We start from the raw sequence: 17,022 nt of genomic DNA, 5'->3' as shown, positions 1-17,022 counted from the left end.
CCATTGCCATGAAACTAAGGTCAGCTTTATTCCTAACAGCCCCAAAGCAAGATAAATGGATAAACACATATTATAATGACCATACCTTGGAATATCCTCATCAATAAAAACACCTAATTACTGACACATGCAGCAATATGGATGTATCACAAATATTACGCTGAGCAAAAGAAGCCAGACCCAAAAAGAATACATACTGAATAATTCCATTTATATAAAATTGTAGAGGAGGCAAAATTATCTATAGTCACAGAAAACAAATCAGTGGTGGGAGAGGGGAAATGACTGCAAAAAAGAAGGAGGAAAGTTCTGGCAGTGATGAAAATGTTACCTATCTTGACTGTGGTTATGGTCCCATAAGTATATACACTTGTCAAAACTCATCAAGATGTACACTTAATACAAGTATACTTAAAATGAAGGCATTTTATTGTATATAAATTAAACCTCAGAAAGTTAATTTTTAAAAAGACTAAGCTTACTAAAAGTAGACTGCCTCCCTCAAAAAGCAATGCATTTCAAGACTAACATTTTATATTTCTTTTATGTTAAACTGCCTTTCTTTAAATCTATTAAAATAGATGTTAAATAAAGTTCTGGATAATATTTAAAACTGAGAAACACTCTCTAGAACTGTGCCATCTTATATAGTACCCATTAACCACATGTGGCTATATCAAGTTAAATTAATTAAAATTTAAAATCTAGTTCCTCGTGGGGGAGGGAGGAGAGTAACTTTACAGTGGACAAACCTGACAAAGCATGAACGTCAACCAAGTATCAAAGTTAATGTTAACAGTGATAATCAGTTAATATTAACAGTTATAAATCAGTATATGCTCTTGATATGATGTGATGAAAATGGCACTTTACCTCTGTGGTCTTCCTCCCAAAAACGCATGACCCATAACCAGGAGAAAAACATCACACAAATTCCAACAGAGAAGCAGTCTACAGAATGCTTAACCAATACTCCTCAAAACTGTCAAGACTGTTAAAAACAGGGAAGTCTGAGAAACTATCACAGCCAAGAGGAGCCTATGGACACCTGACTAAATGTAATGTGATGTCCTGGATGGGATCCTGACATAGAAAAATAAACTCAGGAAAACTAAGGAAATCTGAATAAACTATGGACTTAGTTAATAAGCAATACTGGCTAACTAACTGTAACAAATGGACAACAGTAATGTAGGACGTTAACAGTACAAAACCTGGGTGTGGTATACATGGGAGCTCTCTGTACCATCTTCTCAATTTCTCTGTGAATCTAAAACTGTTCTTAAAAATAAAAATAAGAGGTCTTGAGTTGTAATAAAAAAGTAAAGGTTTTTTACATTTTTAAAAATGCGATTCCCTCAGTCACACTAACCACATGTCAAGTGCTCCACAGTCACATGTGGCTAGTGGCTACAGTATTTGACAGTGCAGATTTATAGAACATTTCCATCACAGCAGAAAATTCTGTGGGACAGCGCTGGTGTAGGAGACTATTTTTATGGGACCATTTTAGAAGAGTATTTTATAACTGACTGCAACTTATGAATAAATCTGTATCTACCCAGAATTAAAAACCCTCACTAAAATCTAAAAATCCTCAATGATATGTTTATTCCAGTTTCTATTTCAAACTACTTTTTTTTTGAAAACTCTTTTTAAAAAGTCAACGTAATATCAATATATATAAATGTAATACTGAAAAATGTTCCACTCCCCAGAGCAGCAATTCTCCGAAACACTTTCAAGATATCCAAGATGGCAGAACTGTTAATACTAAGATATTCTTTGCATTTTTCACTATGTTGGCACTGCACTAATCATGGGTAAAACTGCTGGCACCTTAGCATCATTCAAATTAATGGCACCAAACTACAGTAGTCTTCACTGCCATGTGCCATATATTCACAAGAGAGGAAAAAAAGCCAGGTTTACTTAAGAATGCCCTTGATAAAGCAGTAAAAACTATTAATTTTTATTAATCTTGGTCCCTGTGTACACAGCTTTCTAATATTCTTAATGTGATGAAACGAGAAGTACACATAAAGCACTTCAGCTGCATACCAAAGTCTCAAAGAAAAGCATTTATGTGACGGCTTTGAGTTACAAACTCAACTAACTGCTTCTGCTCATGAAACATCATATTGACTTGAAAGAGCTGACACACAAAATTATCCAGACCTGGGTATACAGCAGACCTTTTTTTCAAAAATGAATGAAACAAGACTGTCACTTTAAGGAAAACAACTGATAGTACTTGTTGCCAATTATAAAACTTGAGCTTTCAAGCAAAAGTTAAAATTTTAGAAAACTTGTATTCATTACCATGAGCTTGACGAGTTTTTCTAGTACTTATACTTTCCAATAAGTAATGGCTTTTCTGATGGGTGTTGATATTAATGGATGTTTTTTTTGATACTGTATAATATAAAATATCCATTTAATGCACAAGATAGACCAATAGACTTTAATGTAATAGAATATAAAAGTGCATTGATATAATTTCACATTGCAACTAACCTTTATAAACTACTACTTGTCGAATTTTAGTGTAATATCAAAATCTGCAATTATCTGAAAAAGCTCTTAAAATATTCCTCCCTTTTCCAGCTACATACACATCTCTGTGAGGATAAATCTCCTGCACAGACTTCAACTAATACAATAAAGAGCAACGGGTTGAATGCAGAACCAGCTGTGAGAATCCAGCTGCCTTCTACAAAGCAAGACATAAAAAGCAATTTGTGAAAAGGTAAAACAGTGGCACTCTTCTCAGCAAAGTTTTTTAGAAATGTTTTAGAAAATAGGTATTTTTCATTAAAAATATATTTATGTTAACATGTAAAGAAACTATTGCTATTTTTAAATAAATTAATAAATCATTTTAAATTTCTCAATATCATAAAGATAGATATAACTGAAAAACCAAAAGCTCTTTGGGGTCCTCTAACTCTTAAGAAGGTAAAGGAGTCTTAAGATAAAAAGTTGAGAACATCTATCTCAGAGAAAGAGGAAAAAATGACAAATAAAAGAAATACATAAATTACCTTAAAACGAACAAACACACATACCCTGGAAAGCATATCAAGAGGCATAAAATATCCCTGACAACAAGAACACGAAGATCCAAATATAACACTTATTCAAAGAATATCTAGGGTTTTAAAAATGTATCTTTTCCAAGGACAGAGAAACTTCCCACATTTTGAAATTTACTTATATGATTTCTTGACTGCCTCTACCACTAGGCTGTAACTCCCACGAAGATAGGTGTTTTGCTCACCACTATGGCTAGCCCAGCACCTGGAAAGAAGCAAGTATTCAAATATTTGTTGGATTGAAAACAAAACAAAAAAAAAGACAGAAGACTTAAAAACAGAACCCACCAAGGCCTCTATTCAAATTATAAAGATGACATTTTACAATCAAAATGTGTCTATTTACATAGCAATAACAATCGTAACCGCTACCATTTATTGAAGGCCTATTTACTATGTGCCAGGCATTGTATTGGGCATTTTACTTTTAATTCCCAAATCACCATGGGATATACTTTACAGTAAGGAAAATAAGCCTCCAAGAGGTTAACTTATTTATCTAAAGTTACAGGTAGTTAAGTGACAGAAAATTAAACCCACATTTCTCTGCTTAATAGCCACAAGCTTTTTCCTCTACATACTGACATAGTGCTCAAAACTGCTTGGTTACCTTTTCTTCTCCCCCATTTCCTTGCAATTTTCAGGGGAATTCATTTTGTGGAAGTCCTTTTTCTCCTTTTTCCAATCTCCTTCTCTTTTCCACTATCCTCCAACTTCTACCCCTCTGCATCACTCAATTAAGCAATACAGTGAGCCCCCTGGTTGAGGAAGAGTATATCTTCTCATAACACACTATCAGAAACTTCATTAACAATGACAAAAGTAGTATGAAAGATTAAATAAAGAGTGTCAGATTCCAGAACATGAATTAAGGCTCTCTGACCCACTGATCTTGCAAGATGGCTTCATCCAGTTACTCAACTGGCCACGGTTTGGGTAACAACATCTGAATTCCCAAGGGGCTAACCATGAAATCTGGATGTAACCATCTCTTCAAGGACTGAGTCATGATTTGCCAATTATTAAGTACCAAGACAGTACCTCTGCCAATTCTCTGTCAGTCTCTGCAAGCAAAGGACCAATACTGAAGTGGCCAGAGCTCCCACGACTTCCTCCAGGTTCAGGACGACTAGAATAAAAGGAGCTTTGTTCCCAAAGAACATACTGGCCACAATATCACTACAAGAAAAAGCTATTACTGTTACTGCCATTCTCCCCACTGCTTCTGAACAATATATAAATGTTTCTCTTTTTTTCCCCCTTTTGGTGAAAGGAGAATAAAATTAGCAACCACTTAACTATTCAAGGAAAAATTACAATGCCATAAATATTACCATATCATTTGATAATCTCACCACAAGGCAATCTTTTCCAGAGAGGGATGCCCAGAGCCTGTGAAAGTTTTACACTGATTATGTGGAAATCTTTTTAAGTCTCACAAAGCCCTACGTATGCTTTACCTCAACATCCAGATTAAAGAACATGTACAATATGAGAAAGGACTCTTCTACCTTAAAAATGAATTTAGCTGCAATCTGCTAAAGAAACCTTGGCTGGAAAAAAAAAAAAAATCATAGGAGGTCACATCTGTGGTCTGTCATTCCATACATCATTCTATAATAGATCACTTTGATTAGTAATTCCTATGCTTTGCATCAAAATCTGGATACACTGATATACTAACATAACAAGATGTGAGTTATAAAAAATGACTTAAGCAATTAGATGCTACCAAGTGCATACAACCTACAAACAAAAATAAAGAGAACTTCAAAATGCTCCATTAAAAAAAAAAGTTTGCGGGGCTTCCCTGGTGGCGCAGTGGTTAAGAATCCGCCTGCCAATGCAGGTGACAAGGGTTCAAGCCCTGGTCTGGGAAGTTCCCACATGCCGCGGAGCAACGAAGCCTGTGCGCCACAACTACTGAGCCCACGCACCACAACTAGTGAGCCTGTGCTCTAGAGCCCGCGAGCCACAACTACGGAAGCCCATGTGCCTAGAGCCCATGCTCCACTACAAAAAAAGCCAACGCAATGAGAAGCCCCCGCACCGCAATGAAGAGTAGCCCCCGCTTGCCGCAACTAGAGAAAGCACGCACCCAGCAAGGAAGACCCAGTGCAGCCAAAAATAAATTAAAAAAAAAAAGTTTGCTTCAATATTACCTAATAATTCTAGTATACAAAAACATGTAATACAAAAGTTTATACTGTCTCCCTGATCCTCTCCCAAAAGTGAAAGTCCCTGCTACCACTCAAATAATGTGAATATAGATTCATATATAGACGTCCTACCCTTCAAATTCTCTATGGCTTCCTCATAATCAAGTGTTACTCAATACTGTAAAAAGTACACAGAAATTAAAATTTATAATAGTAATCAATGAAAAATAAATAAACAATGAATTTTTCCACAAACTAAGCGTCTTATTTGCTTATGTTCATTTACTAAACCTTTACCCTAGATGGTCCTCTGAACCCCCAAATCAAGAAGTTTTGTTAAACACTGCACTAGGAAGTTCCAAGAATGCTTGGTGAGACCTACTAGGCCTCATTCACCGAAAAGATACACATATATTTTAACTCTTCAGAACACGTAAATTGAAACTGACAAGATATATACAGGAATTTTTCTAGGAAAAGGAAAAAACATCTAGAACCTTCTGTGGGATTCTGCCTCAAAAAGGCTACATTCCACCTCCTCTGAGACCTGCCCCCACTCTTAGGAGTGGGACCTTTCAAGACCCCAACCCCATTGCCACACTAACTGGACCAATAATGGATATTTGGACCAAGTTCAACCAATCAAATTTTCCCTCCCAGGAATGTGAAGTGGGGACACTGAGCTAGTAACCAGTTGGCTAGTGGCACTAGAGCTTGAGTTTATATGTGGCTCCAAGAATGAAGTGGCAATTTTCTTCTGTTTTTGTTAAAGCAGAAAAGACCAGAGAGTGCAAAGACAACTAAAGCAAGATATAAAGAGACAAGAGATGACACCTACTAGCCAGCAAGGAGAAAAGTGCTCTCTGGACCACCATGTCTCCTGAATGCTTCCCAGTTTCCGGTTCATGTCCTTCATGAAGCCAGCTGCTCTTGGGTGCCTTAAGGTACCTCCTTACCCTTCCCCTCAAAGCACTCCTCTTCCTGTTTCATGCCATCAAAAAACCATTATGACAATTTAAGACACAAATTCACACCAGGATCAACGCAGAAAAGGTATGATTATTCTCACGGTTCATAAGGAATCTGAGTGGTACCAGAGAAGTTGTTTCTATCTACTATCTATAACTTCAGGAGAAACAATAGGACAAAAATAACCGGAGACTTAAAAGCAAAAATTATCTGTTTGCATAAGCCCTCAGGCTTTGTGCTTCCCTTCAAAACTCACCTGTTCAAAAGTTCTGCTGGTTCACAGCAGGAGGTTTGAGCAGACTTTATTCAGGTCCTTTTAACACTGTAAATAATAGAAGTATTAAAGTAAATAACTCAGCAATCTCTTATGAAACGTTAGAAACGTAATTTTTATCATGAATATATTTTACAAGAAATGGATTCCAAACCTGGTTAAAATAGTAGAATCACCTGATATGCTTATCATCTAGATACCCTGTCCTAACATCTAAAGAGTCTCTCTCAGTAGCTCTGGAATGGGACTGAAAAATATATTTTTTTAACCGAAGTTCTAAGTGATTCTGATGAAGCTAACAAATGAGCACCACCATAGGGTTTCAGGAAATGATTATTTGGGGTTTTCATCCAACACTGCATTTCAGGGATTTGGTATTAACTTTTTTTTAACATATCTGATAGAAAAATGACAGCCGGCAAGACGGCAATACAGCATGTATCCTATGCAAATAATCAACGAGCCCCAAGATGTATGACCACTGCCAAAACGTCCAAGGAGCAAAGCTCCAGATGTGCTTTCAGCTGCAAAATCACAACCTTCTTTTAATGCTCTGATGAGACAATATCTTAAAAATCCACAAGATGGTGATATTTCAAGCGACAAGTAGTGGACTGAAACAACAGCTCTAAGTGATTTCTTAGCTAAAATCAAATGATGCTTTGAAGGCTGCTACTAAAAAGTAAAAAAACAGTAACTAAAAATTAAAGTTGACAATTTTACTAACAGCAAGAAAGCAACTTGAAAAAGCCACTTCCACCTCTGAGTTAATTTTGCAAAAAAGTAGCCATGTTACAATGTCCAAAAGGTCACCCAACTTTATCCACTGCACTCAACTTTTTTTTTTTGGGGGGGGGGGGGGCTGCGTTGGGTCTTCGTTGCTGCTCGTGGGCTTTCTCTAGTTGCGGCGAGCACAGGCTCTAGGCTCGCGGGCTCTAGAGCACAGGCTCAGTAGTTGTGGCACGTGGGCTTAGTTGCTCTACAGCAGATGGGATCTTCCCGGACCAGGGCTCGAACCCATGTCCCCAAGCATTAGCAGGCGGATTCCTAACCACTGTGCCACCAGGGAAGTCCTGCACTCTACTTTTTATAAGAGCAAGCAGAAGCAAAAGAGGGGAGAACTAGGTAATAAAAACTCTTCTCTGGGACTAACTCAAGAGAATAAGCTCTAGGGTATCTCCTATTATTATAAGTATAAATAAAGTTCAATTTCAACGAAACTCTGTAGTTAACGAGAAAATATAAAATTGTGTTCCTTAATTACCTGAGGTAGGGAAGTGTATCATACTTTGAAAATATTTTTATAAAATTAATTTTGGCCACTTAAGAGAATATTCTTGGGGCTTCCCTGGTGGTGCAGTGGTTGCGAATCCGCCTGCCAATGCAGGGGACACGGGTTGGATCCCTGGTCCGGGAAGATCCCACATGCCGCGGAGCAAGTAAGCCCGTGCGCCACAACTACTGAGCCTGAACTCTAGAGACCGTGAGCCACAACTACTGAGCCTGTGTGCCACAAACACTGAAGCCCGCGCGCCTAGAGCCCGTGCTTCGCAACAAGAGAAGCCACCACAATGAGAAGCCTGCGCGTAGCAACGAAGACCCAGCTCAGCCAAAAATAAATAAATAAAATAAATAAATTTATTTTAAAAAAAGAGAATATTCTTTTGTTTTTCAAACCTCTCCCCTCTTCTCCCTCAACCTCAAATAAAATTACGGGCAATCCAACAAAGGTATCATTCTGTATTCCTATATAATTAATCTAATATATTTCTCAGTTATCTGAGAGCATAAAAAATGATAAAATGCTATCTGGTCAAGAAATATTAGGAGTCTAACTGTAATACTTGTCTGTGGAATAAAAATCTACTTATATTTTTAAAGATATGCAATTCTTCAGGGCATTAAAAATGAATGGAAATACTAGGACTTAATCACCATAAAATCCTAGTGGGGGTTAAGGGGGGAAAAAAAAAACTTGGGTTCAGAGTTTTACAACAATGACCAAACAATGTTAAGGCAATTCGAACTGCTGAAGAAAACAGACATTGAACTTGCCTCTAATATACGTGGATTAACACCAACATAGGCTGTAGATTCAACCTAATGAGACTGGTCTCACTATAATCTATAAGAAATAGAATAAAACAGTACTGAAAATTTAGTCGTCAGGGGCTAACAGAGAACTGCAAATGAAGTCAGTCTTAAAAAATGGCACAAATCAAAGATCCTTTAGAAGGGCAAGGATAAACAGGACAGTAATAATCTGGTCACCCAAAATGGTTCTCCCAGATATCAATCACTTTCAACAGTGTCATCTTCCAGTGTGAAGGTCAACAAAAAAATAGACATATGGAAACTAAAACGCAGAGTCATGAGAACAAATGAGCTGATATGACATCAAAGACATTATAATTTGGAACTGTGATTTCAAAAACTCACCAAAGGAACAAGAGAGCAAAATGCAATTCGTTAAAACACTATCTCCTCACTAGCGTCACTACATCTCCTCTCGGCCAAGGAGCTCCACTCACACCCTGAAGTTGCAATTCCTAACTTCTCAGGATTTTCAGGCAAGCCAAGACAAATTCTTTTTCATATATACAACTCACCAACAAAAGCATTTAAAGCCAAAATATTAAATTCCTCAGATGAATTAAAATGAAAGAGGACATTTATGAAAGCTCAGTAATAAGAATATGGAGATAAGCTGAAAGAAAATCAAAAAAAATTTTTTTCCAAGAAAAAGTCTACTAGTATAAAATTAATTGAAGAACTAGTCTGAAAGGTCAAAGCTGAGGAATAAAAAACTCAGCACAGAAAGTTCTACACGTGTAAAATGCTATAAAAGATATACAAACAAGTTAGTTGAACAGTCCCTGAGGAATTTAAAACTAGGCTGGACAACACAGAAATCATTAAGAGGAATTCTTTACCATTAAAAACAATGTGAGTTAATACACTTCTTCCAGGTTATATTCCTTAATGACCTGTGTCTAAATTTCAAAGGAAATTCATTTCCCTACATTTTCAAATATTCTGAAGTAATTCAAAGATCCTCTTCTTAGAAAGCAATTTCTTTTAAAAATCCTTTTATCATCAATCTCATTTAAAAACTTTTACTTTTGAGAAAGCTATTTCATGACAATTTCCTGAAATACATTATATGAGCATCCTGAATTTTACAAACTGGGGGCGGGGAAGGGTGTCATGTTGGAGGAAAGAGGTGTGGAAAAAGACTCCAGGACAACTGAATAACCCCACTCATCTTAGAACCAGTGAGCTGGGTACACACTTCCTACTAGGTTCCCTTGTGATCATGCCTCTCTGGCTAGGCTTAGCCTCCATACTCTTCCCAGCCACACCTGATCTGCTCCCACTTCAGTTTCTGCCTCAGGGTCTTTGCCCTCGCTTCCCTAGCCTGGAGCGTTCCTCCTCCAGAGAGCCACAGGAATAGATCCTTTACCTGTGTCAGGTCTTCCCTCAAATATTAGCTTCTCCCCGTGGCCTTCCCAGGGCACTCCACCTAAAATTAACCCCTCCCCCAGCTCCCTATTATCCTATTACCCTGTCTCATTTTTTTCCCACATCACTTATCACTACACTATATATCTTACCTAAGTATGTATTTATCTGTCTAGGAATGAGCTCCATGGAAACAGGAATTTTTGGTCTGTTTTGCTCCCAGCACCCACCAGTGCAGCAGGATCTCCATATTCTTCAAACAAATAAATGCACAAATGAAAGAATAAATGAATGGAAGCACACAGTCCCTTCTCCCTCCTCAGTCTCAAAATCTGAAAATGCTTTGTCCAGTATAGAAAAGGTTCAAAGCCCTTTCTTTTCTAGTGAATCACCACCATCATCAGTGTATTCCCCAGTATTAAATGTCAAAGACTGTGTGACATTTCTCCAGATACATACCACTTTTACTTTTTTTTTCTAGTGTCTTCTACTGATGTAACATTTGCTGTAACAGGAAAGTACATATTCCAATTTGAGCACTCTGAACGCTGCTACACTAACTAGTTAAAACACATAAAAACACCAACAAATGAGACAACGCTTTGTGTTCTAACCAAAATAGACAAACTCTGAAAGGCCAGAGCTGCAAATATTAGAGAGATGAAAGTTAATGTTCAGAAAGGATGACAATTTTTTTTCTTAATCTAGAAAATCACTAGATTCTAAAAAGGAAATACTATGTAAGGAAAGAATATCTTCCATGCATACAAACTGGGAATCGAGACTGCCTATAATCCAAGATATTTAACATTGACTAAGTATAATCCAAGGTATACAACACTGGATCAGAATCTGTTCACAGGTTCTGGCCCCTTCCTCAATTTCTTGCAAGTTATACTGAAATACTTACCTTTCTTACAGCGAAATTAGGTGTGCTTAAGTGCTCTTTCAGGGAAAGAAAAAATTTTTAAAAAAACAAAAGCAAACAAAAAACAGTGCTAGATAAATGCAAAGCAACGTTACTGCTTCCCAAACACAGTCACACAACCTGCTTTCTTGACACCCCCTTCTCTGGTCGCTTGGTTTATGTTTCAGCCACAAAACTGAAATATTCTGAGTGCTTCGTGGGGAACTACTGTCACTTAAGGCTAATGCCCATTTCAACCTGATGTGAACGTTCGGGTCCCAAAGCTGCCATGGGTTCTACCTTCCCAACCTCCGTCCCAGGTTCCGATCATGGATCCACCTGGCTTCAGGCCTGGTCCAGACCCAGTCCTCTCGCCACGGAAGGAATCTCCCCAGTGCAGATGCTCGGGGAGGAAGGCAAGGGCGCATCTCCCAGAGACCAGGTGTGGGGAGGAGCGCGGGCAGGAGCAGCTGTCTGGCCGCAGCAGCTGTTACCCCGGGCACCCCGAGGCTGGGCGGGTGGCTGGCCCCGAGGACCAGGTAGCGGAAGGCGAGCCCTCTGGCCCTAAGCAAGCCGGCCTGACACTGTCCATTCCACCACCCTCTTCCCTTCCTCGGCTCCCCCTGCGATGCCAACGGGCCCCGGAAGAAGGGGCTCTCCAGCTCGGCGGCCGAGACGCGCCCGGGCCCGGCTTGCCCCCGGCCGGGGAGTCACTCCGACCCCGCACCTGACCTGTCCCTTCGCCTGACGCCCGAGCCGGCCGCGGCGACTGCCGGGCGGCCTGGGGGTGTCCATGCGGCTGGGCCGGGTCAGGCCGGAGCGGCGGGGACGCGAGCGCGGGCGGCAAGCCCGGGAGACCCAGGCGGGACGGCGGAGCCGGGGCGCGGAGCGGAGCCGGACAGGGGAGCGAGATCGAGTCACTGGTTACCTGCGGTCCGGGACAGGGAGTCTCTCCGAACCCAAGTCAGTCCTCAGCCTCAACAACACAAGATGGCCGACACGTCCCCACGCACGTCACGTGAGAGCGTGCTCGTTTCGCCACGCCCCCTGCTCTGCCCTCGCCCCGCCTCCCCTCCCTCCCAGCTCCTCCAGCCTCCCACGACATCCTTCCTTTCCGCAGCCTCCCTCCCCTCTTTCCCGGGCACGCCCCTGCCCGAGCCCCGGATGTCAGGCTGGAGGAGGGCGGGGTCGCGGCAGGGCGCAGGCGCCTGCTAGCCGGCGCTCCCTGCCTGCCCTTGAGTTGAGTAGAGTTTGTGTCCAGAGCTGGAGCTGGGTCAAGCGCCGTGTGACTCACCGTCCTCTGCGCCCAATCCAGAGCCCACTGGCAGTTCAAAAACCTCTGCATCATTTAGGAGCGGATTTTCCACACCAGAACTTTTCCACAGGTTTTCATCCAGCATTTTCCTGCCCGTTTGCCATCCTAGAGAGAACTGGGAAGTGACAAAAGCTGAGGTTCAAAGCAGTTTGTCTACTTGTTAACGGTTCTGGAAGAACTGAGAATTCATTCTAGATTCTTGGAATGTGACAGCAGGGGAGGACTTTAGAGCTCCAGCTCCGTCCTAGTGCACCTGGGACTATAATTCTTTGACCTAAAAATTTCCCAATTGGGGGTTGCCAAATGAAATACAGGCCACCAGCGATATAAGGGACATACTTACACTAAAAAATTATTCATCGTTTTCCTGAAATTCAAATTTAACTGGGCGCCCTGTATTGTTTTTACATATAAATTTATTTATTTATTTATTTATTTAACTTTATTTTTGGCTGCGTTTGGTCTTCGTTGCTGCGCGCGGGCTTTCTCTGGTTGTGGCGAGCAGGGGCTCCTCTTCGTTGCGGTGCACGGGCTTCTCACTGCGATGGCTTCTCTTGTTGTGGAGCACAGGCTCTAGGCGCTTGGGCTTCAATAGTTGTGGCACGTGGGCTCAGTAGTTGTGGCTCACCGGCTGTAGAGCGCAGGCTAAGTAGTTGTGGTGCACGGGCTTAGCTGCTCCGCGGCATGTGGGATCTGCCCGGACCAGGGCTCGAACCTGTGTACCCTACATTGGCAGACGGATTCTTAACCACTGCGGCACCAGGGAAGTCCGGGAGCCCTGTATTTTTATTTGGTACATCTGGCAACTCTACTCCTCTCAGGTCATCCCATTCTTTCCTTGTGCCTCCAACCTCTCCCTTATTTATGGGATCCTTCCCATTAGCTTTTAAAAATACTCAAATGTCTTTCATCTTAAAAGTTAATGTTAAAAACTCCAATTCCCCCTCCAACAACCTCCCTACCTCTCTGTTCCCTTTCAAAGCCAAACAGCACAAAAGAGGTGTGTATAAGCACTTTCCTGATTCCCACACCGGGCAAGCAATCATCGACCATTCTCATGTGGCTTCTGTACTGACCCATCCACCAATTGCTTGCTCTGAGGACACCTCAACCTACAGGTAGATAATTGGAATGTTTCAGTCCTCATCTTGACTTAGTGCTTTCCCGTCTTCATTGTGATTGACCACTCCCTACTTTCTGAAATACGTTCTCCCTTGACCTTTATGCTGTCTCTTGCTGCTCAAAGTGATCCGTGGACCAGCAGTATCAGCCTCACTTGGAAGCTTGTTATAAACACAGAATCTTGAACAGATCCTTCACAGTCCCATTCTGCTGAACTCTAGAATCACCCACATTGCTCCCCTCCCCTTCCTCTGTCCCCTTAATTTAATGCTCCGGTTATGCCCATGTATGAAGGTCCTCAAATATGCTAATTCATTTTAGCCTTTGCACATGCTGTTCCCTCTTGTCATGATGCCATTCCCAACACTTACGCCATTTCTCACCAGCCTGCATGACTCCTGCTCATCTTTAAAAGCCTAAATCATGTGTTATTGATGTGGCTTATCACGACACATCTCAGATGCTATGCCACCTGTGCTGGTAATTTTATATATGTATAAAATATACATATACAAAATTATATATATGGTATAATTTACCTATAGTAAATTTAGTATTTTTAGTATGCAGTTTTGCAACTTTTGACACATTTATACAGGTGTGTATAACTACTACTAAAATCAAGGTACAGGATAGTCCTATTGCCCTCAGAAGTTCCCCCAATGATCCTTTGTAGCCAGCCCTAACACCCACTTCCAGCCCCTGAAAACATTGTTCCGTTTTCTGTCCTTATAATTTTGCCTTATGATGTCATATAGATAAAACCATAGAGCATATAGCCTTTTGAGACTGACTGCTTTCACTTAGCGTCATACATTTGAGATTCAGCCACACTGTTGCATGTTTCAGTACTTTCTTCTTTTTTATTGCTAAGTAGTATTTCCTTGTATGTATGCACTATCTTTGTTCATCCATTCCCCAGTTGAAGGCCATTTGGATTGTTTCCATTTGGAGAGACTATGAATAAAGCTGCTATATTCACATGCTGGTATTTGTGTGAACAAAGGTTTTTATTTCACTTGGGTAAATACCTAGGAATGAAATGATGGTTATGTGGCAAATGTTTGTTTAACTTTGTCAGAAACTGCCAAACCATTTTCCAGAGTGCCTTCGCCATAATTTTAGCCCTAAAGTATAAGCTTTCAGAGAGCAGGAAACAAATTTAAGGCGTGATGATGATGGTGATGATGAAAGCTAACGGAATCCCATGCTTTTAACCATTACAAATACTGCATTATTCAACTTTGCATCCTCAGCAGCTGGCATTGTCCAGGTACACAGTAGATACTCAAAAAATACCTATAAAATCAAATAAATTCTTGATTACCTACTCCTCAGGAAGGGCGCTTTTCTTCTTTTATTCACTCTGACTCTCCTATGTTTCATCAAATAATAGTTGTAAAATTACAGCAGTAGACTCTGCCTGCCCTAGTCAGGGATAGTAACAAAGTTTCAGCTTTATTGTAACATTGATAGAAGCAGAGAAGTTGAAAATAATAGATCATTAGGGGGAGGGAGGAGTAAGAGTTTAGCTCAAAATAAATTTAATTTGTAAGGAACACCGGTTGATCGACTGTGACAGATACATTTTTCTAAAGAAAATACAACAACATCCGTTCAACAACATCTGTTCAACATACTCCTATAGAACCTTGCCACTACCTTCCCCTCCCCTCAAGCCCTTATAACTAATAGACCGTGGTGGAAGTGAAATGAGATGACTTCCAATGCTAGATCATAAAGGCTATAGAGCTTGTTTGCTCACAGCCTCTTTTGAAGCAAGAGCTGACATATGGTAAGTCCAAATGCCCTGAGGGTGCCATTCTGCAAGGAAACCCAGACAACAAGGAGAGGCCCAAGTAACTGGCCCCATCAATAGCCCCAACTAAAGTCCCAGCATCAACAATCAGACACTTGAGTGAAAATTGCCACCAGATGATGCCAGCCCCAGCTGTCGAGTCACACCCAGCCATCCAAGCCCAAGACATCATGAAGCAGAGACAAGCATCGTCACTGTGCCTTGTCTGAATTCCTGATCCACCAAATCCATGAGCATAATAAAATAGTTGTTTTAAGCCACTAAATATTGGGATAATTTGTTACACAGCAATAGTGACTGGAACATCATTGTTATAGATTGAATTGTGTCCCCCCAAAAGATATGCTGGCCTCCTAACTTCAGAATGTACCCCAGGATGTGACCTTATTTGTAGATAGGGTTTTGAGGTAATTAAGCTATAATGAAGTCATTAGGGTGGACCAAAATTCAATATGACAGGTGTCCTTATAAAAAGAGTATATTTATACGCAGACATGCATGCATAGAGAGAGAACTCCATGTGAAGATGAAGGTAGGGAACCAGGTGATATTTCTACACCCCAAGGAACACCAAAGATTGCCAGCAAACCACCAGAGGCTGGGAGAGAGGCATAGAACAGGTTCTTCCTCACAGCCCTCTGAAGGAACCAACCTGGCCAACACCTTGATCTTGGGCTTCTATCATCCAGAACTGTGAGACAATGAATGTCTGTTAAGCCACCCAATTGGCAGTACTCTGTTACAGCAACCCTAGCAAACTAATACAATCATCCAAAAATTTAAAGAGGCAGTTTGAAATGAAGGAGATTAGAGGAGGTCAGAGCTAAAAATCTGAAAGTCATCCATAGAGAGGAGATCTTTGAAATCCTGGGGAATCACTGCAATTGCAGTGATTACCAGCAACTGCAGAGAGGGAAAGTATGGAGTTAAGGCAGGCTCTTGGGAAGAAAAGGTGTAGCTGGTGGACAGAGAGAAGTTACAGGTAGGACCAGGTTAGAAGCAGGAACCAGCCTCAGAACAGAGGGAGGAAGAGATTGATCGAAAATGCCAAATCTGCAGAGTTATAAAGGGGTCTGGGGCTGGGGACCAGAGGCGTCTATGGAGCAGGGAGAACAGAAGATTAGGAAAGAGTAGGTGATGAAGAAGGGAGGACGCAGAAATTTGAAAGTGGATTAAAAAGGAGGATGGATTCATCAGTGGAGAGGGCAGTGCCGCTCAGATTGGTACCCTAAATAATAGTGTTGGGTACACAGCTGAAAAGCAAAGAGAAAACACAAGGAAGAGAGTGTGGGAAGAAAGCGAGCCAGAGAGCGCAGCAAACGTCAAGGAAAAGCTGCTCAAATGATAACTATGGAAACAGATCCATTTTTATGTTTGAAAATATTTTTTATTATAAAAGTACTCGCATATTTTAAATTATTTTTTTAAATTTCCAACCTCCAGATGTATACCAAGAAAATTAAATCATAAAAACTATCTTGGAATACAGGTAAATGCCCCACGATGTGTCCCAAAATGTTATTCGTTTTCTCCGGAGTCTTGCATATTTAGGATTTCATACTTTCCCTGTCCTAAAGAGTTTCCACATGCATGTTCAACTGCTCTTCTCACTTTCCTTCTGGTCAGAGAGTCCCCTCTCTTTTTCAGTAACTGTTATTCACAGTTGCAATAGTAAAGCAGTGCATGTTTACAGTTTGAAATTTTTTTAGAGTTCAAAAACATATAAAGGAAAAAATTTAAATCCCCCCCGGACCTACCCAGGACCCTTAGGTTCTCTCCCCTTTCAAGTAACCCACTGGTGACAGTTTCTTCTATGGCTTTCTCCGAAATGTTGTATAAATAACAAGCATGATGTACTTCTTAGTTCTCAGCACCACCAAGAGCTGAGGATACAAGCAGT

At 40.7% G+C, this 17,022-nt stretch overlaps 1 protein-coding gene across 4 annotated transcripts in view; it reads right to left on the bottom strand.

The window, feature by feature from the left end:
* The window catches only part of GIGYF2 (GRB10 interacting GYF protein 2), a 126,098-nt gene extending 114,223 nt beyond the window's left edge, over positions 1 to 11,875 (bottom strand). For 2 of the 4 annotated variants that reach the window (XM_059928953.1, XM_059928956.1), the window contains exons 1-2: positions 11,795 to 11,868; positions 6,480 to 6,545 (exon numbers count right to left, since the gene is read on the bottom strand). The gene's annotated coding sequence lies outside the window, so the exon portion shown is untranslated. Of the gene's footprint in view, positions 1 to 6,479; positions 6,546 to 10,111; positions 10,213 to 11,794 lie in introns of all 4 variants that reach the window. The other 2 variants (XM_059928954.1, XM_059928955.1) reach the window with 2 other exon arrangements.
* Positions 11,876 to 17,022: the final 5,147 nt, after the last annotated feature.

The sequence above is a fragment of the Balaenoptera ricei genome, chromosome 7, assembly GCF_028023285.1.
Source record: "Balaenoptera ricei isolate mBalRic1 chromosome 7, mBalRic1.hap2, whole genome shotgun sequence".
NCBI classification, from domain to species: Eukaryota; Metazoa; Chordata; class Mammalia; order Artiodactyla; family Balaenopteridae; genus Balaenoptera; species Balaenoptera ricei.
This window is presented reverse-complemented; position numbering and strand designations above follow the sequence as displayed.